This window comes from Bombina bombina, chromosome 5, assembly GCF_027579735.1.
Source record: "Bombina bombina isolate aBomBom1 chromosome 5, aBomBom1.pri, whole genome shotgun sequence".
Classification (NCBI taxonomy): domain Eukaryota; kingdom Metazoa; phylum Chordata; class Amphibia; order Anura; family Bombinatoridae; genus Bombina; species Bombina bombina.
Window position 1 is genome coordinate 782,543,487 of NC_069503.1, and position 22,151 is coordinate 782,565,637.

The 22,151-nt window shown below is 42.0% G+C and overlaps 1 protein-coding gene across 5 annotated transcripts in view; it reads right to left on the minus strand.

Moving 5' to 3' along the window:
* The window catches only part of SOCS6 (suppressor of cytokine signaling 6), a 123,696-nt gene that overhangs the window by 6,019 nt on the left and 95,526 nt on the right, over positions 1 to 22,151 (minus strand). The window lies entirely within an intron of this gene.

The following is a 22,151-nucleotide window of genomic DNA, read 5'->3' on the forward strand; positions in this document are numbered from 1 at the left end:
TTTAACCAGAACAAAAGACTTTACAATACTAAACATGTGCATTTGGCTTTGGGCTAATAAAATAATTGTATGAATTTATACCATTTGGGTCATTCTTCCAATACAAAAGCTACCAAAGGGAATATTAAACCCAAATTTGTCTTTCAGGATTTCGGATAGAGCATGCAATTTTAAGCAACGTTAAAATTGCATGCTCTATCTGAAAGGTGCAGGAAGAAATTTTAGAAATTCAGGCTCATCCAATGAAGCCTTAAAAGAACCATTATATACAATAGAATTGTAAAAACAACAAGTGCATAATAAAAAGACAATGCAGTAAAACTTGCTCTGATTTTTTGACAATTCTTTCCCCATTTGCCACCCCGTATCATGTGACAGCCATCAGCAGAGGGCCCCGCCAAGTTATGATCCGATACCTCAACTTTAAAGATAAGATCCTACTTCTAAGAGCATATCGCCAGAACTCTCCCTTATGCTTTGAGGGGAAAAAAATCCTGATCTTCCAAGATTATTCTGCGGAAATCTCCAGGAGAAGGGAATTCTCACCATATTGCAAATCATTTATGGAGGATGGACGCCCCTTCTCGCTGCTGTTCCCAGCGAAAATCAGACTTCAGACCCAACAAGGGGTAAAATTCTTCGAGGATCCCAGGCACCTCCAGAGATATCTAAAGCAGGAGCAAGACCTCACAGCTAAAGACACCTGAAGGAGAGAAGACTAGTCCTAAGATACAATTACAGAACTCGGGACATTTGCTTTCTCACGCATTCTGTGAGATAAAGAGGAAAATAGATCCTCAAAGGACCAAGTGTTGCATACTACATCTTATTTAGTTGGGGTTTGTATCTGTGAAAAGTTAATAGACTCTGCTACTGCCATGCTTGAAACATATGCTAGAACATGCCCTAGCTGACCTGTTGCACTATACAAATTCTCTAGGTCAGACAACACTATCTATCTCTGTAGGGGGGTCTGTCTTTTTATTACTCAAGAGGTGGATGGCTTAACTACGCATAGGTTTGAAGACATATAACTAAGAGCAATCTAGTTAACCCTTTGAAAGATGTTCTTCGAAATAGATCATGAAAGAACAAGAGTCAGCACCCTATTGATATAAACACCTTAACAAAAAAACCCCGGGGAGGCAACCTTATTCCTTGGCTGGGGGGTATGATCCCTAGCTGCTATCACCTAGTAAGGCCCATCCTTTAGCCGGGAAGTACCCGAGAGAAGAAAAAGAAGTACTCTAATGCAGCTTAGCTTTCTTAGCATTTGGGGGTTACTGTACACAAAAAGTAACCATACTACAAACACCAGTAAGGTGTGGAGAAGAAATAGGCTTAGTTTGCTTATCTGTTTAAATTTATGATGTTTGTTCAAATTTGTTGTTTTCGTTGTTTACTAAATATTTTTTTATCTAGCCAACAGGATGCTCACCTCTCTCCCGGAGGCCCAGCGAAGGGGGAAGTTAGTTTTAGCCGACAAAGCACGTTCATAAAACCCACAAGACTTTCAAGGTATTTCAATGCTATCACAACCCAACACTATACAACACCACACACATCAGCACTTCAAACACATAAGAAACGACACTATGTTGAATAGTCATTTATCTGTAGTAAGCTGGAACGTAGGAGGCATCACTTCCCCGCAAAAGCGTAAATCAATACTACGTTATCTACAATCCAGAAAAACTGACATTGCCATTCTAGAAGAGACACACCTATCACAGCTAGAACACCAAAAATTGAAGCAGAGCTGGGTGGGGGAGGTTATTTACACACCATATGAGCAGAGGAGAACTAGGGGAGTGGCAATCCTATTTAGGAAAAATCTACAATATACCATTAGAAAAACACGAACTGATCAGGAAGGAAGATACGTCATGATTCAGCTGGAGGTTGGGGGGCTGGCTTTTGCATTGGTCGGAGTTTATGGACCACAGACCCAAAAACAACTATTCTTGAGGGCACTGCACACAGAAATCATGAACTTCACCACTTCACCTCTCAATATTGGAGGGGACTTTAACATTGCCCCACAGGTCCCCGCTGATAGATTTGCTAACCCTGACAGAAACACCCCCTCGTCTAAGAGAGTATTGAACTCCAAAAAGGAGTCACTGATGATACGCACACTAGCGAGGTCATTGAACTTGCAAGATGTGTGGAGAGCCAAGTACCCGGAAAACAGGGAATACACATGTATGTCCGTAGCAAAAGACACCCTTTCAAGATTAGATTATTTTTTAGTTTCCTCAAACTTGTGCCCGAGAGTAATGGAAGCAACCATAGACCCTATAACAATCTCGGATCACGCCCCTATAGCAGTAACGATCCACATGGGGGGCTCGGCCCGCAAAACTAACAAATGGGTCTTCCCATCTTATCTATATAGGGACCCAAACTTCTATAGACATATTTTGGGGGAATGGCACACTTATGTGGATCTTAATAAGGCACACATCGCTGACCCCCTCCTCTTTTGGGAGGCAGCCAAAGCTGTATTGAGGGGGACTATCTCAGCTTACGCCACATCCATTAAAAGACAAAGCAAACAAAAAACGGAACAGCTTCTGACATGCCTATTAAATGCGAGAAACAAATACCTCAGAAATCCCAATACCATAAACTTACATAAATACAAAGAGGCCAAATCACTTAGACACAACTACATAATACAACAATCCAATAAGGCCCATGCCAAAACGCAAGCTAAATACTATAGGTTTGGGAGTAAAACTGGGACATTATTGGCCAGAGTGACCAAACTGACTAAGAAACGAAGCTCGGTTCTAGCAATAAAACAGGGAGAAGTGATACTTAACAAAGAGACCGACATCCAAGATGCCTTCACTGGTTTCTATAAAGATCTTTATTCTGCGCAGCACATACACGACTTGGACAGAGATAGTTTTTGGACTCATATCCAGCTACCAAAACTGACATGGGCTTTATCAGAACAAAACAAATGAAAATTGTCCCTTAGACTAGTTCATATTCTCTTGCGATAGGAGGGCACCCTTGCACCCTGTGACCGTGGAGATAATGGAGTCCAGGCCTGGACCAAACAAAATCATTCCCTTAAAGGGGAGGGAAAGAAGAGTAGGACTTAGAAGTCCTATCCGCAGACCATGACTTCAGCCAAAGCCCGACCGGCCTGAACAGAAAAAGCTGAAACCTTAGCATAATCTGCCCAATAGCATCACAGATTAAAGAATTAGCAACCCTCAAGGCCGTAAATCTTTCCTGAGTAACGTCGAGGGGACCCTCCACTCCGATCAAATCCTATAAGGAGTCACACCAGAAGGTAGGATCTCCAGCAAAAGCCGCCGCCGGTTGAAACAAATATCCCGTACGTTGAAACATCTTTCTTAATAGAGTTTCCATCTTTTATCCATGGGCTCTTTAAACGAAGAGCTATACTCAAGTGGGATAGTAGTACGTTCAGCAAGGGTGAAGATAGCGCCATCTCTTTTAGGGCCAGAACCTCACAACTCCCAGGACCGGGAACAATTTGTTAAAGGGAGAAGAGGGGGGAAAAAGAAATCCAATCCTGTCCCATTCATTCTTAATAATGTTCGCCATCTAGCAGGAGCAGGGAATAAGATAAGATACCACCCTGTCCTCAAACTCTATCCAATTTAGGAATCAAAGGTTCATCACGCAACTTGGCCTCTGGAACTTCTGAATTCGCCAAAAACTTCCTTTAGAAGACAGCGCAAATTCCTAAACTAAAGTCTGGTTCCTCCGCAGCCGGAGGTTTAGAGGCAGCAGACTCCGACCCAGAAAGTTTATACTCTGGAGTCTCAGATAGAAGTTCATCCTCGTATAACCCTATCAGTTAAATCCAATAAATTATCTGATGTACTCTTGGAAGGAGTGCAATATGTAACCTTTCGTTTGCGCTTAGCAGGAAAAGGTAAAGCATTAAAGGCCACAGAAACCGCCGTCTGAACTGTGCAGTAACGTCTAGTGAAAAAAAGCCCCCCTCCAGATGGAGGGTCAGCAATGCTACGGGAAACTGTATGTGTAGAGGGATAAGAGTGTAGGGCTACGCACCTCACTGGATGACAACTCAGAGGTGGACGGCTCAGTGGTATCAAACATGTTTGATATCACATTATCAAGGCATATGGAACATAATTGAAATGCGGATCTAAGGCCTCCTCACAATATAAACAGGAATTACTCTTTAGGAATAGAGGGAGTACCCTCTAAAGCAACAGAATCCTGCATCGCTAGTGCAATAACCCGGAGAACTGTAGAAATAAAACGATCATATTTTATTAAAAAAAAATGGCACCTTTATCCCCAATGGTTGGGGCATTCACAACCTCCTATGACCCAGACAGTACAGAGATTTATGACTCCTGATAGTTCTGCTCAGGAAAGTGGGAATGAATCAAATGGTGCACAATGGAGGACCATCCCTGCGATGAGAAAAAGCTCGCCAAGCTTGTAAGCTGCACAGCTCTCAAAGTGAAAGTGAAACCTGTATATTCCATAACAGCCTATGAGCCCATAACATCTCACACATAAAAGCAGCATAAAATCAAATAAACATATAAGATTATTCCCCACTGTTCAATAATCCCCCTCAGGAGATATTAACCCTTGATTCTATACAGATAAAAGGTGTCACACTGTGACCCTGTCTTCTTGCGTTATCAAATGAAACGATCTTACCAGAATCTATTCCGTGGAACAGTAACACGGTCCTTCAAGTTTGACAGATAGTAACGTTGCTTCTGAAATGGACTTGAGTGAAGAAAGCAGGCAGCGAAACTCGTCAACGCCGATTGCTTATGGAGCTGTTAATATGAGTAGAGATGGTTTAGCAGAAAGACTCTCCCTGCATCTCCGGACTCTAACTTTCAACCATGTTCTCACTGAGAGGCTGACAGGACTACTTAAAACTCCAGTCCCAGTTTGAAGAGTACTACACTCCATAAGAGACTACTCCGAAATCTTCTAACACTTCTCTGCCAACCTCCTGTGACGAAAGGCAAAGAATGACTGGGGTTATGAGGAAGTGGGGAAGGTATTCAAGCCTTTGGCTGGAGTGTCTTTGCCTCCTCCTGGTGGCTAGGTTCAGTATTTCCCACAAGTAAGGAATGCAGCTGTGGACTCTTCTCATATTAAGAAGGAAACAACTGCAAATACAGTTAAGCTTTATTCAAACACTTTATAAACACAACTATTTTAAAATAACGTTAATGTCATACAGGTACAAATCCCCAAATCCAAAATTTTTAAAATCAAGAATTATTCCAAAAGCCTCACTTCTTCAATCAGATTTTAAAAAATAAAAATGATAAATTTTTCACAGCAATTAAGTCACAATCTTTGGTTTATTTTTTATGTTCTAAAATTTAAATTCAGGTCTATATTTATTTAAAAACAACCATTATGTTTCTGATGGTACAATGTACACTAAAGTATTAATGATATAAAACTACCCTTGGGTTGCCTGTAGTATGATATGTAAATAGTGCCTAAATGACATAAGATATTGTATTTAACACTTGGTACCATCCCCCCCGTCCCATTTTACAAATGCAAATATTCACAAAATCTAAACCTTTTTCAGTTCCAAGAAGTTTAGATAAACAGTTTTCTACCTGTATCAGCAAACAAGAAATTTAGAGTGACTGCTTTTATAATAAAGGGGCATGTTTATTGTTATTGTACATTAAAGCCGTGATAAAATAATTACTTTTAAAGAAAAAACATGAACAAAATAGGAAAGATCACTAACTAAATTAATTTTGTAAACACATACACAACCTAGCACTGTCAACATTTAAATAATAATGGAAAAAAATAAAAAGTATAAAGCTGGACGTCAACCAGGTTTATAAAAAAAATTTAAAAAAAAAAGTACAACCACACAAAGATAGCATAAAACAAGCTTCTGCAATGGTTTAAATAAAATCTAGGCGCTTTTCATGTCGGCAGATTGCTTTCCCTGCTGACCCCTATCTTCCTTACTGAGATTCCTAAAATATAATGTAGTGTTTTACAAAGACAGCTTATACAGTGCCAGCATGATCTGCTCAGCATAACTGCACACAATTGACCTGTTTTATACTTTTAAAATGTAGTCACTGCAGAAGCCCTGGAGGAATAGTTCTTAGGAGATATTTCTCTTTATATTATATATAGATAGTTAAGAATGCAGAGTCAGGTACGCGCTAGTATGCATACATAAAAAAAAAGTCTACTTGCTGGCATTATAATGGGCTATGCATGCTTAACAAATGCACTGTCTAAAATACAAAGCTGTGCTGGCAAAATGAAGCTATGTTTATTACTATTTTCGAGACAGATATGTTTTGTTCTCCTTAAAGGGACAATCTAGCATAAAAATCAAAATGCTCTATTTTATTAGTAAAGGGATGATATAATTGCAAATCAAATGTTCTCTGTATTTAACCACCATGTATAACTAAGGCAGTGCACTTGTAAAACAACTGTTTCAACCTGAAGATGTGGCATGTGATTTTAGTTTAGGTGTTATTACATTTATAAAAAGGATCAGCCACCTAATGCACAGACGCACAACCCTTTCTCCAGGCTGCAGCGAGAGTCGGGGACACTTCTGTCTTCTGTTACATCAAACTATGTGCAAGACATAAATACAGTTATGTTAAAGGGACACTGTACCCAAAAATTTTACTCTGTGATTCATATTGAGCATGAAATTTCAATCAAATTTCAAATTTACTCCTATGATCAAATTTTCTTCATTCTCTTGGTATCTTTATTTGAAATGCAAGAATGTAAGTTTAGATGCCGTCCCATTTTTCTTGAACAACCTGGGTTGTCCTTGCTGATTGGTGGATAAATTCATCCACCAATAAAAAAGTGCTGTCCAGAGTACTGAAACCAAAATAACGGTTAGAAGCCTTCATTTTCTAAAAAAGATAGCAAGAGAACGAAGATAAATTGATAATAGGAGAAAATTAGAAAGTGGATTAAAATTGCACGCTCTTTCAGAATTACAAATGAACAAATTCGGGTTCAGTGTCCCTTTAAGGGAGGTAGGATAGGCGCTGCCTCCACTATGTATGTGCAGGATCACAGGACCATCTATTTGGGTAAGGTTACAGTGTGTGGCTTGTTTGTTTCTCGTTATATTGTGATTAGTTCTATAATAGTTCTTCAAATTAAAGGGATAGTATAGTCAAAATTAAACTTTAATGATTCAGAGAGCAGGCAATTTTAAGCAATTTTCTAATTTACTATTATCAATTTTCTTCGTTCACTTGGTATCTTTATTTGAAAAAGCATGAATGTAAGCGTAGGAGCCAGCCCATTTTTGGTTCAGAACCTGGTTAGCACTTTCTGATTGGTGTCTAAATGTAGCCACCAATTAGCAAGCGCTACCCAGGTGCCGTACCTTACATTCAAATAAAGATACCAGAGGAACGGAGAAAAATTAATGAGTAAATTAGAAAGTTGCTTAAAATTGCATGCTCTATCTGAATCAAGAAAGTTTAATTTTAATTAGACTATTCCTTTAACCTCCCATGAATACACAGCATTGCCTTAAAAGGGATGTTAAACACTAAATACATATTATAAAGCATAGCATTAAAAGGGACACTGAACCCAAATTTTTTCTTTTGTGATTCATATAGAGCATGCAACTTTAAGCAACTTTCTAATTTACTCCTATTATCAATTTGTCCTCGTTCTCTTGCTATCTTTATTTGAAAAAGGCATATAAGCTAAGGAGCCAGACAATTTTTGGTTCAGTACCCTGGACAGCACTTGTTTATTGATGGGTGAATTTATGCACCAATCAGCAAGAACAACCCAGGTTGTTCACCAAAAATGTGTCGGCATCTAAACTTACATTCTTGCTTTTTCAAATAAAGATACCAAGACAAAATTTGATAATAGGAGTAAATTAGAAAGTTTCTTAAAATTTCATGCTCTATCTGAATCCCAAAAGAAAAAAATTGGGTTCAGTGTGCCTTTAAGTTTATTCCCCACCTCCCTCTAGTCATGAGTACTGCCATGTTGAAATGCATCTTTCACTACATGCCAGCGCTGATGTGTTTGCACTCGTGCAGCAACTCTCCTTCAAATATCTGTAGCGTAACCTAGGTTCCAAAATTGCAGCACCCATAAGAGGGAGGTGCATGAAGTTTATTTAGTGTTCCGGTGTCTCCGTCAACTTGCTTTATCAAAAATCAGAAGGTAAAATCACTGCTGAATAACACACTCGCTCCTGTGTTTTACACTGTAGCCACCCAAAACCTGAAAAAATGCAGACTCCTAAATATTTAATACAATTGTGAAGCCTTGTACTAAAGAAGTAGAGCATTTTATTTTTACACTAGAATGACCCTTTAAAGACTAACATTATATATATATATATATATATATATATATATATATATATATATATATATATATATATATATATATATATATATATATATATATATATATAACTGATGCAAGAAACTGATTAATATAAATCCCTAGCAACAGAGCAGCAATCCCTTCAATGCAAAATGTCCATCTGCCTGAATTGTTTAAAAACGGAAAAACAAAACTGAAATGAATACTTTGGCGCACAAACGATTTTGTTTATGAAATTAAATAAACCCTTTCACAGAGTAATTGACAAAATGTTCTATGTGAGATTAGTAACACTGTTTTATAAAGCGTTCCCCTGAACCTCTTCCAGTTTAGCACTTTACTGTAATGTAAGAGTGATTGAGAAGACACTGCACCAATGAAGCCATTTCTGAACCCCAAATGTTTTAGTGCCGCCATTCAACTTTTTCACAGTCAGGAAGAAGTCTTATGAACAACAACGACAACGTGGTTTTTTAAAAAAAAAAAAAACATGGAAATAATCTGCGTTATTTTTCTCCACAGTGGGAAATTTGACACACTCATTTGGCTCCCAGTATCTCCTCTGCTGAAGACAAACGCATCTTCAGTCCATCTAATCTAACTCGTCTTTCATTCACTAACTGCCTTTGTGCCTTCTTTACCTGTGTGTCACACTGCAATCAAAATGTAACATGACTGATGAGCAAAACTGAATTATATAAACTGTCCCAACCAACATCTTATCTCAAAAAAAGGACTTTTGCATCATTCCCCCTTTCCTAATATCCTCCTCAATCTATCCTCAAATCTGCCATTGACCTCAATCTTCTAACATCTAACTTATCATCCATTGATCCATTTAGCAAACACACCCAACCTCTTCAGGAGATAATTTAAGGGCCAGTATACTAAGGCAAAACAGCAGAAAAGAAGTCCATTGTATTTAAAGGGTATTCAGAAACCACCTTTAACCCCTTAAAGACCAGCGATGTACCCTGTACGTCGCTGCAGTCCTGAGCTTCTATCTGCCGCAATCTCGCTCAAAATAGCGAGATTGCGTTATTTCTGCATGCCCCACGAGTGGGGCACTGCAGAAATAGATTTGCAGTTAATGATGCAGATAGAGCATTCTGTAGCCCTCTCTGCATCGGAAAGCGGTGGTGCTGATCTTGGTGGGTGGGAGGGAGGGTAAGGAGGGAGGCGGGTGGGCAGCCCATTGCTGTAGGGGGCGGGAGAAGGTGGGACCGCTACGCCATGCTACAGGCGTTTGAGAAAAAAAAAAACATGCGTCACAGTGAGTGGGAAGGAGGGGCAATGAGGGGGATTCTATGTGGGATCCGTTGACAGAAAGGGATCTGGAAGGGGGGTAGAGTATTAAGGGGGGGCAACTACAATACAGAAAAAAAGGGTATTTTTATTTTAAATCTGCCAAATTTGCAGCAAACTGGGTACTGGCAGACAGCTGCCAGTACCTAAGATGGCAGCAAACAGATAGAGGAGGGGGGGGGGATCAGGTAAGGGGGGATACTACCCTGCAGAAAATATAATTTAAAAAAAAAATACCTTTTAGTTTTATGCTGGCAGACTTTCTGCCAGTACTTAAGATGGGGTGATCTTTAGAGGGGTGGGGAGGGAAGAGAGCTGTTTGAGAAGGATCAGGGGTGGGATGTGTCAGGTGGGAGGCTGATCTCTACACTAAAGCTAAAATTAACCCTACAAGCTACCTAATTAACCCCTTTCACTGCTGGGCATAATACAAGTGTGGTGGGCAGCGGCATTTAGTGGCCTTCTAATTACCAAAAAGCAATACCAAAGCCATATATGTCTGCTATTTCTGAACAAAGGGGATACCAGAGAAGCATTTACAACCATTTATGCCATGATTGCACAAGCTGATTGTAAATCATTTCAGTGAGAAACCTAAAATTGTGAGAAAAAAAAAAGTTAACAATTTTTTTAATTTGATCGCATTTGGCGGTGACATTGTGGCATGAAATATACCAAAATGGGCCTTGATCAATACTTTGGGTTGTCTACAAAAAATAATATATAGTTTTGATAGGTAAATATAAAAGAGGCTCTATTTCTGTTTAAATGTAGTGATGGCAAAAATGCTAAAAATGCTCTGGTCTTTTGGGGAAGTTTTTGTCTAAAATAAGTGCCCGGTCCTTAAGGGGTTAAAAAGGGCTTGGCTTTCTCTCTCTTCCAACCCCCCCATGTAGATTTCTTCATATGCCTTTTTTCCTGTAGCTTTTGTTGTAGTACGGACATTCTCAGTATAGGTTTAACAAAAAAAAAAAAAATGACAAAATAAAAAAGGTAAATTACACTATCTATTAACAATTTAATAAAATCCAGTAGGTAAAAAGGATAATTGGGAAAAATTAAAAGAGAAAATATTACCATACATAGTTCTTTTAACTACAGGTGAAAAGTTGATCAAATATGAATGATTAACCAATTAAACTAGAAATAGTTCACCTCCCAATAATTTCATTTATCTCAGTGATCTATCTACACATCTAATGATATATAACCGAATCAGTAATGGTGTGATATAACTGGAAAAAAACATAATTTATGCTTACCTGATAAATGTATTTCTCTTGTAGTGTATCCAGTCCACGGATCATCCATTACTTGTGGGATATTCTCCTTCCCAACAGGAAGTTGCAAGAGGATCACCCACAGCAGAGCTGCTATATAGCTCCTCCCCTAACTGCCATATCCAGTCATTCGACCGAAACAAACAGAGAAAGGAGAAACCATAGGGTGCAGTGGTGACTGTAGTTTAATTAAATTTTAGACCTGCCTTAAAATGACAGGGCGGGCTGTGGACTGGATACACTACAAGAGAAATACATTTATCAGGTAAGCATAAATTATGTTTTCTCTTGTTAAGTGTATCCAGTCCACAGATCATCCATTACTTATGGGATACCAATACCAAAGCTAAAGTACACGGATGATGGGAGGGACAAGGCAGGGATTAAGCGGAAGGAACCACTGCCTGAAGAACCTTTCTCCCAAAAACAGCCTCCGAAGAAGCAAAAGTATCAAATTTGTAAAATTTTGAAAAAGTGTGAAGCGAAGACCAAGTCGCGGCCTTGCAAATCTGTTCAACAGAGGCCTCCTTTTTAAAGGCCCAGGTGGAAGCCACAGCTCTAGTAGAATGAGCTGTAATTCTTTCAGGCGGCTGCTGTCCAGCAGTCTCATAGGCTAGGCGTATAATACTTCGAAGCCAAAAGGAAAGAGGTTGCCGAAGCTTTTTGACCTCTCCTCTGTCCAGAATAAACGACAAACAGGGAAGATGTTTGACGAAAATCTTTAGTAGATTGTAAGTAAAACTTCAAGGCACGGACTACGTCCAGATTATGTAGACGACGTTCCTTCTTTGAAGAAGGATTAGGACACAATGATGGAACAACAATCTCTTGATTGATATTCTTGTTAGAAACCACCTTGGGTAAAAACCCAGGTTTGGTACGCAGAACTACCTTATCTGCATGAAAAATCAGTTAAGGAGAATCACATTGTAAGGCAGATAGCTCAGAGACTCTCCGAGCCGAGGAAATAGCCATCAAAAACAGAACTTTCCAAAATAAAAGCTTAATATCAAAGGAATGAAGGGGTTCAAACGGAACTCCTTGAAGAACTTTAAGAACCAAGTTTAAGCTCCATGGGGGAGCAACAGGTTTAAACACAGGCTTAATTCTAACCAAAGCCTGACAAAATGCCTGGACGTCTGGAACTTCTGCCAGACGCTTGTGCAAAAGAATAGACAGAGCAGAAATCTGTCCCTTTAAGGAACTAGCTGATAATCCTTTGTCCAAACCCTCTTGGAGAAAGGACAATATCCTAGGAATCCTAACCTTACTCCATGAGTAATTCTTGGATTCACACCAGTAAAGATATGTACGCCATATCTTGTGATAGATTTTCCTGGTAACAGGCTTTCGTGCCTGTATTAACCCCTTAATGACAGAGGACGTACCAGGTACGTCATAGGAAAAGCTCCCCTTAATGACAATTGACGTACCTGGTACGTCCTCTGTTGTTTGAAGTGCTGGAAGCGATAATGATCGCTTCCAGCTGCTTACAAGGGATTGTAGTGATGCCTCAACATTGAGCCATCACTGAAATCCCATAATTTAGCCACCGATGCAGAGAGGGCCACTCTGTGGCCCTCTCTGCATCGGCTATTGCGGCTAACACATTCGTTGGTGGGTGGGAGCAACTTCTCTCAATTGTGTGGCCTGTTTGTTTTTCTCAGTAGTAGCCCGATCGGCTCTAATGTCTCACTGTCGGCGGTTGCGGCCGGGGGGGCGGGGGAGCATGTGCGCGTGCGTGCGCACGCTACTTATGCACTCCTGTTCCCAAAAAAAAGTTGATGCAGTTGAAGGAAGAGTCTCTCCATGATCAAGTAAGGGATCTGGGAGGGGGAGGGATGCATATTATTGAGGGGGGCCAGCTACACTACAGAAAACAAATGTTTTAAATAAAAAAGTTAAAAAAAAACAATTTTTGGGGGCAAATTGGGTACTGGCAGACAGCTGCCAGTACCCAAGATGGCGGCAAATTGGTAGGGGGGAGGGTTAGAGAGATGTATGGGGGGGATCAGGGAGGTTGTGAGGTAAGGGGGATCCATCACTGCAGACTGTATGAAGAAAATAATAATAAAAAAAAAAATGCTTTTTATTTCAGTACTGGCAGACTTTCTGCCAGTACTTAAGATGGCGGGGACAATTGTGGGGTGGGGGAGAGGAGGGAAGAGAGCTGTTTGAGGGAGGTCAGGTGGGATCAGGGGGTGGGATGTGTCAGATGGGAGGCTGATCTAAGTTAGAAAAAGTGTGGTTTTTTTTCAATTTTTTCCTCATATTTTAATTTTGTTTTATAGTAAATTTATAAGATATGATGAAAATAATGTTATGTTTAGAAAGTCCATTTAATGGCGAGAAAAACGGTATATAATATGTGTGGGTACAGTAAATGAGTAAGAGGAAAATTACAGCTAAACACAAACACTGCAGAAATTTAAAAATAGCCATTGTCATTAAGGGTAAGAAAATTGAAAAATGGTCCGGTCATTAAGGGGTTAAGGTATCAATGACTGACTCGGAGAAGCCACGCTTTGATAGAATCAAGCGTTCAATCTCCATGCAGTCAGTCTCAGAGAAATTAGATTTGGATGATTGAAAGGACCTTGTATTAGAAGGTCCTGTCTTAGAGGCAGAGTCCATGGTGGAAAGGATGACATGTCCACTAGGTCTGCATACCAGGTCCTGCGTGGCCACGCAGGCGCTATTAGAATCACCGATGCTCTCTCCTGTTTGATTTTGGCAATCAGTCGAGGGAGCAGAGGAAACGGTGGAAACACATAAGCCAGGTTGAAGAACCAAGGCGCTGCTAGAGCATCTATCAGCGTCGCTTCTGGGTCCCTGGACCTGGATCCGTAACAAGGAAGCTTGGCGTTCTGGCGAGACGCCATGAGATCCAACTCTGGTTTGCCCCAACGATGAATCAACTGAGAAAACACCTCCGGATGGAGTTCCCACTCCCCCGGGTGAAAAGTCTGACGACTTAGAAAATCCGCCTCCCAGTTCTCCACGCCTGGGATATGGATTGCTGACAGGTGGCAAGAGCGAGTCTCTGCCCAGCGAATTATTTTTGAGACTTCTAACATCGCTAGGGAACTCCTGGTTCCCCCTTGATGGTTGATGTAAGCCACAGTCGTGATATTGTCCGACTGAAAGCTGATGAACCTCAGTGTTGCTAACTGAGGCCAAGCCAGAAGAGCATTGAAAATTGCTCTTAACTCCAGAATATTTATTGGAAGGAGTTTCTCCTCCTGAGTCCACGATCCCTGTGCCTTCAGGGAGTTCCAGACTGCACCCCAACCTAGAAGGCTGGCATCTGTTGTTACAATTGTCCAATCTGGCCTGCGAAAGGTCATACCCTCGGACAGGTGGACCCGAGACAACCACCAGAGAAGAGAATCTCTGGTCTCTTGATCCAGATTTAGCAGAGGGGACAAATCTGTGTAATCCCCATTCCACTGACTTAGCATGCATAATTGCAGCGGTCTGAGATGTAGGCGCGCAAATGGCACTATGTCCATTGCCACTACCATTAAGCAGATCACCTCCATACACTGAGCCACCGAAGGGCGCGGAATGGAATGAAGAATACAGCAAGCATTTAGAAGCTTTGATAACCTGGACTCCGTCAGGTAAATTTTCATCTCTACAGAATCTATAAGAGTCCCTAAGAAGGAGACTCTTGTGAGTGGGGATAGAGAACTCTTTTCCTTGTTCACTTTCCACCCGTGCGATCTCAGAAATGCCAGAACTATCTTTGTATGAGAATTGGCAATTTGAAAGCTTGACGCCTGTATCAGGATGTCGTCTAGATACGGAGCCACCGCTATGCCTCGTGCTCTTAGAACCGCCAGAAGTGAGCCCAGAACCTTCGTAAAGATTCTCGGGGCTGTAGCCAACCCGAAGGGAAGAGCTACAAATTGGTAATGCCTGTCTAGAAAAGCAAACCTTAGGAACCGATGATGATCTTTGTGAATCGGTATGTGAAGGTAGGCATCCTTTAAGTCCACTGTGGTCATGTACTGACCCTCTTGGATCATGGGTAGGATGGTCCGAATAGTTTCCATTTTGAATGATGGAACTCTGAGGAATTTGTTTAAGATCTTTAGATCCAAAATTGGTCTGAAGGTTCCTTCTTTTTTGGGAACCACAAACAGATTTGAACAAAAACCCTGTCCTTGTTCCGTCCACGGAACTGGATGGATCACTCCCATTACTAGGAGGTCTTGCACACAGCGTAGGAATGCCTCTTTCTTTATCTGATTTGCAGATAACCTTGAAAGATGAAATCTCCCTTGTGGAGGGGAAGCTTTGAAGTCCAGAAGATATCCCTGAGATATGATCTCCAACGCCCAGGGATCCTGAACATCTCTTGCCCACGCCTGGGCGAAGAGAAAAAGTCTGCCCCCTACTAGATCCGTCGCCGGATAGGGGGCCGTTCCTTAATGCTGTCTTAGAGGCAGCAGCAGGCTTTCTGGCCTGCTTGCCTTTGTTCCAGGACTTGTTAGGTTTCCAGGCCTGCTTAGATTGATCAAAAGTTCCCTCTTGTCTTGAAGCGGAGGAAGTTGATGCTGCACCTGCCTTGGAATTTCGAAAGGCACGAAAATTAGACTGTTTGGCCTTTGATTTGGCCCTGTCCTGAGGAAGGGTATGACCCTTACCTCCAGTAATGTCAGCAATAATTTCTTTCAAACCAGGCCCGAATAAGGTCTGCCCCTTGAAAGGAATGTTGAGTAATTTAGACTTTGAAGTCACATCAGCTGACCAGGATTTGAGCCATAGCGCCCTATGCGCCTGGATGGCGAATCCGGAATTCTTAGCCGTTAGTTTAGTCAAATGAACAATGGCATCAGAAACAAATGAGTTAGCTAGCTTAAGAGTTCTAAGCTTGTCAACAATTTCAGTCAATGGAGCTGTATGGATGGCCTCTTCCAGGGCCTCAAACCAGAATGCCGCCGCAGCAGTGACAGGCGCAATGCATGCAAGGGGCTGTAAAATAAAACCTTGTTGAATAAACATTTTCTTAAGGTAACCCTCCAATTTTTTATCCATTGGATTTGAAAAAGCACAACTGTCCTCAACCGGGATAGTGGTACGCTTTGCTAAAGTAGAAACTGCTCCCTCCACCTTAGGGACAGACTGCCATAAGTCCTGTGTAGTGGCATCTATTGGAAACATTTTTCTAGATATAGGAGGTGGGGAAAAGGGCACACCGGGCCTATCCCACTCCTTACTAATAATTTCTGTAAGCCTTTTAGGTATTGGAAAAAACATCAGTACTCACCGGCACTGCATAGTATTTATCCAGCCTACACAATTTCTCTGGCACTGCAATTGTGTCAGTCATTCAGAGCAGCTAATACCTCCCCAAGCAATACACGGAGGTTCTCAAGCTTAAATTTTAAATTAGAAATCTCTGAATCAGGTCTCCCCGAATCAGAGACGTCACCCACAGACTGAAGCTCTCCGTCCTCAGGTTCTGCATATTGTGACGCAGTATCAGACATGGCTCTTACAGCATCTACGCGCTCTGTATCTCGTCTAACCCCAGAGCTATCGCTCTTGCCTCTCAATTCAGGCAATCTGGAAAATACCTCTGACAGGGTATTATTCATGATTGCAGCCATGTCCTGCAAAGTAATCGCTATGGGCGTCCCTGATGTACTTGGCGCCATAATAGCGTGCGTCCCTTGAGCGGGAGGTGAAGGGTCCGACACTTGGGGAGAGTTAGTCGGCATAACTTCCCCCTCGACAGACCCCTCTGGTGACAATTCTTTTATAGATAAAGACTGATCTTTACTGTTTAAGGTGAAATCAATACATTTAGTACACATTCTCCTATGGGGCTCCACCATGACTTTTAAACATAATGAACAAGTATCCTCTGTTTCAGACATGTTTGTACAGACTAGCAATGAGACTAGCAAGCTTGGAAAACACTTTAAAGCAAGTTAACAAGCAATATAAAAAACGTTACTGTGCCTTTAAGAGAAACTAATTTTGACAAAATTTGAAATAACAGTGAAAAAAGGCAGTTACACTAACAAAATTTTTACAGTGTATGTAACAAGTCAGCAGAGCATTGCACCCACTTGCAAATGGATGATTAACCCCTTAATAACAAAAACAGAATAATAAATGACAAAAACGTTTTTTAAACAGTCACAACAACTGCCACAGTCTACTGTGATTGTTACCCTCCTCAAACACGACTTTGAAGCCTTTTGAGCCCTTCAGAAATGTCCTGTATCATGCAGAGGGAAGCTGAATGTCTCTGTCAGTATTTTTAGCTGCACAGAAAAGGACTAAAATAGGCCCTTCCCACTCATATTGCAACAGTGGAAAGCTTCAGGAAACTGTCTCTAGGCAGAAATCAAACCAGCCATGTGGAAAAAAACTAGGCCCCAATAAGTTTTGTCACCAAACATATATAAAAACGATTAACATGCCAGCAAACGTTTTATATTAAATTTTTATAAGAGTATGCATCTCTATTAATAAGCCTGATACCAGTAGCTATCACTGCATTTAGGGCTTTACTTACATTAATCCGGTATAAGCAGCATTTTCTAGCAAATTCCATCCCTAGAAAAATATTAACTGCACATACCTTATTGCAGGAAAACCTGCACGCCATTCCCTCTCTGAAGTTACCTCACTCCTCAGAATATGTGAGAACAGCCATGGATCTTAGTTACTTAATTCTAACCAAAGCCTGACAAAATGCCTGGACGTCTGGAACTTCTGCCAGACGCTTGTGCAAAAGAATAGACAGAGCAGAAATCTGTCCCTTTAAGGAACTAGCTGATAATCCTTTGTCCAAACCCTCTTGGAGAAAGGACAATATCCTAGGAATCCTAACCTTACTCCATGAGTAATTCTTGGATTCACACCAGTAAAGATATGTACGCCATATCTTGTGATAGATTTTCCTGGTAACAGGCTTTCGTGCCTGTATTAACCCCTTAATGACAGAGGACGTACCAGGTACGTCATAGGAAAAGCTCCCCTTAATGACAATTGACGTACCTGGTACGTCCTCTGTTGTTTGAAGTGCTGGAAGCGATAATGATCGCTTCCAGCTGCTTACAAGGGATTGTAGTGATGCCTCAACATTGAGCCATCACTGAAATCCCATAATTTAGCCACCGATGCAGAGAGGGCCACTCTGTGGCCCTCTCTGCATCGGCTATTGCGGCTAACACATTCGTTGGTGGGTGGGAGCAACTTCTCTCAATTGTGTGGCCTGTTTGTTTTTCTCAGTAGTAGCCCGATCGGCTCTAATGTCTCACTGTCGGCGGTTGCGGCCGGGGGGGCGGGGGAGCATGTGCGCGTGCGTGCGCACGCTACTTATGCACTCCTGTTCCCAAAAAAAAGTTGATGCAGTTGAAGGAAGAGTCTCTCCATGATCAAGTAAGGGATCTGGGAGGGGGAGGGATGCATATTATTGAGGGGGGCCAGCTACACTACAGAAAACAAATGTTTTAAATAAAAAAGTTAAAAAAAAACAATTTTTGGGGGCAAATTGGGTACTGGCAGACAGCTGCCAGTACCCAAGATGGCGGCAAATTGGTAGGGGGGAGGGTTAGAGAGATGTATGGGGGGGATCAGGGAGGTTGTGAGGTAAGGGGGATCCATCACTGCAGACTGTATGAAGAAAATAATAAAAAAAAAAAATGCTTTTTATTTCAGTACTGGCAGACTTTCTGCCAGTACTTAAGATGGCGGGACAATTGTGGGGTGGGGGAGAGGAGGGAAGAGAGCTGTTTGAGGGAGGTCAGGTGGGATCAGGGGGTGGGATGTGTCAGATGGGAGGCTGATCTAAGTTAGAAAAAGTGTGGTTTTTTTTCAATTTTTTCCTCATATTTTAATTTTGTTTTATAGTAAATTTATAAGATATGATGAAAATAATGTTATGTTTAGAAAGTCCATTTAATGGCGAGAAAAACGGTATATAATATGTGTGGGTACAGTAAATGAGTAAGAGGAAAATTACAGCTAAACACAAACACTGCAGAAATTTAAAAATAGCCATTGTCATTAAGGGTAAGAAAATTGAAAAATGGTCCGGTCATTAAGGGGTTAAGGTATCAATGACTGACTCGGAGAAGCCACGCTTTGATAGAATCAAGCGTTCAATCTCCATGCAGTCAGTCTCAGAGAAATTAGATTTGGATGATTGAAAGGACCTTGTATTAGAAGGTCCTGTCTTAGAGGCAGAGTCCATGGTGGAAAGGATGACATGTCCACTAGGTCTGCATACCAGGTCCTGCGTGGCCACGCAGGCGCTATTAGAATCACCGATGCTCTCTCCTGTTTGATTTTGGCAATCAGTCGAGGGAGCAGAGGAAACGGTGGAAACACATAAGCCAGGTTGAAGAACCAAGGCGCTGCTAGAGCATCTATCAGCGTCGCTTCTGGGTCCCTGGACCTGGATCCGTAACAAGGAAGCTTGGCGTTCTGGCGAGACGCCATGAGATCCAACTCTGGTTTGCCCCAACGATGAATCAACTGAGAAAACACCTCCGGATGGAGTTCCCACTCCCCCGGGTGAAAAGTCTGACGACTTAGAAAATCCGCCTCCCAGTTCTCCACGCCTGGGATATGGATTGCTGACAGGTGGCAAGAGCGAGTCTCTGCCCAGCGAATTATTTTTGAGACTTCTAACATCGCTAGGGAACTCCTGGTTCCCCCTTGATGGTTGATGTAAGCCACAGTCGTGATATTGTCCGACTGAAAGCTGATGAACCTCAGTGTTGCTAACTGAGGCCAAGCCAGAAGAGCATTGAAAATTGCTCTTAACTCCAGAATATTTATTGGAAGGAGTTTCTCCTCCTGAGTCCACGATCCCTGTGCCTTCAGGGAGTTCCAGACTGCACCCCAACCTAGAAGGCTGGCATCTGTTGTTACAATTGTCCAATCTGGCCTGCGAAAGGTCATACCCTCGGACAGGTGGACCCGAGACAACCACCAGAGAAGAGAATCTCTGGTCTCTTGATCCAGATTTAGCAGAGGGGACAAATCTGTGTAATCCCCATTCCACTGACTTAGCATGCATAATTGCAGCGGTCTGAGATGTAGGCGCGCAAATGGCACTATGTCCATTGCCACTACCATTAAGCAGATCACCTCCATACACTGAGCCACCGAAGGGCGCGGAATGGAATGAAGAATACAGCAAGCATTTAGAAGCTTTGATAACCTGGACTCCGTCAGGTAAATTTTCATCTCTACAGAATCTATAAGAGTCCCTAAGAAGGAGACTCTTGTGAGTGGGGATAGAGAACTCTTTTCCTTGTTCACTTTCCACCCGTGCGATCTCAGAAATGCCAGAACTATCTTTGTATGAGAATTGGCAATTTGAAAGCTTGACGCCTGTATCAGGATGTCGTCTAGATACGGAGCCACCGCTATGCCTCGTGCTCTTAGAACCGCCAGAAGTGAGCCCAGAACCTTCGTAAAGATTCTCGGGGCTGTAGCCAACCCGAAGGGAAGAGCTACAAATTGGTAATGCCTGTCTAGAAAAGCAAACCTTAGGAACCGATGATGATCTTTGTGAATCGGTATGTGAAGGTAGGCATCCTTTAAGTCCACTGTGGTCATGTACTGACCCTCTTGGATCATGGGTAGGATGGTCCGAATAGTTTCCATTTTGAATGATGGAACTCTGAGGAATTTGTTTAAGATCTTTAGATCCAAAATTGGTCTGAAGGTTCCTTCTTTTTTGGGAACCACAAACAGATTTGAACAAAAACCCTGTCCTTGTTCCGTCCACGGAACTGGATGGATCACTCCCATTACTAGGAGGTCTTGCACACAGCGTAGGAATGCCTCTTTCTTTATCTGATTTGCAGATAACCTTGAAAGATGAAATCTCCCTTGTGGAGGGGAAGCTTTGAAGTCCAGAAGATATCCCTGAGATATGATCTCCAACGCCCAGGGATCCTGAACATCTCTTGCCCACGCCTGGGCGAAGAGAAAAAGTCTGCCCCCTACTAGATCCGTCGCCGGATAGGGGGCCGTTCCTTAATGCTGTCTTAGAGGCAGCAGCAGGCTTTCTGGCCTGCTTGCCTTTGTTCCAGGACTTGTTAGGTTTCCAGGCCTGCTTAGATTGATCAAAAGTTCCCTCTTGTCTTGAAGCGGAGGAAGTTGATGCTGCACCTGCCTTGGAATTTCGAAAGGCACGAAAATTAGACTGTTTGGCCTTTGATTTGGCCCTGTCCTGAGGAAGGGTATGACCCTTACCTCCAGTAATGTCAGCAATAATTTCTTTCAAACCAGGCCCGAATAAGGTCTGCCCCTTGAAAGGAATGTTGAGTAATTTAGACTTTGAAGTCACATCAGCTGACCAGGATTTGAGCCATAGCGCCCTATGCGCCTGGATGGCGAATCCGGAATTCTTAGCCGTTAGTTTAGTCAAATGAACAATGGCATCAGAAACAAATGAGTTAGCTAGCTTAAGAGTTCTAAGCTTGTCAACAATTTCAGTCAATGGAGCTGTATGGATGGCCTCTTCCAGGGCCTCAAACCAGAATGCCGCCGCAGCAGTGACAGGCGCAATGCATGCAAGGGGCTGTAAAATAAAACCTTGTTGAATAAACATTTTCTTAAGGTAACCCTCCAATTTTTTATCCATTGGATTTGAAAAAGCACAACTGTCCTCAACCGGGATAGTGGTACGCTTTGCTAAAGTAGAAACTGCTCCCTCCACCTTAGGGACAGACTGCCATAAGTCCTGTGTAGTGGCATCTATTGGAAACATTTTTCTAGATATAGGAGGTGGGGAAAAGGGCACACCGGGCCTATCCCACTCCTTACTAATAATTTCTGTAAGCCTTTTAGGTATTGGAAAAAACATCAGTACTCACCGGCACTGCATAGTATTTATCCAGCCTACACAATTTCTCTGGCACTGCAATTGTGTCAGTCATTCAGAGCAGCTAATACCTCCCCAAGCAATACACGGAGGTTCTCAAGCTTAAATTTTAAATTAGAAATCTCTGAATCAGGTCTCCCCGAATCAGAGACGTCACCCACAGACTGAAGCTCTCCGTCCTCAGGTTCTGCATATTGTGACGCAGTATCAGACATGGCTCTTACAGCATCTACGCGCTCTGTATCTCGTCTAACCCCAGAGCTATCGCTCTTGCCTCTCAATTCAGGCAATCTGGAAAATACCTCTGACAGGGTATTATT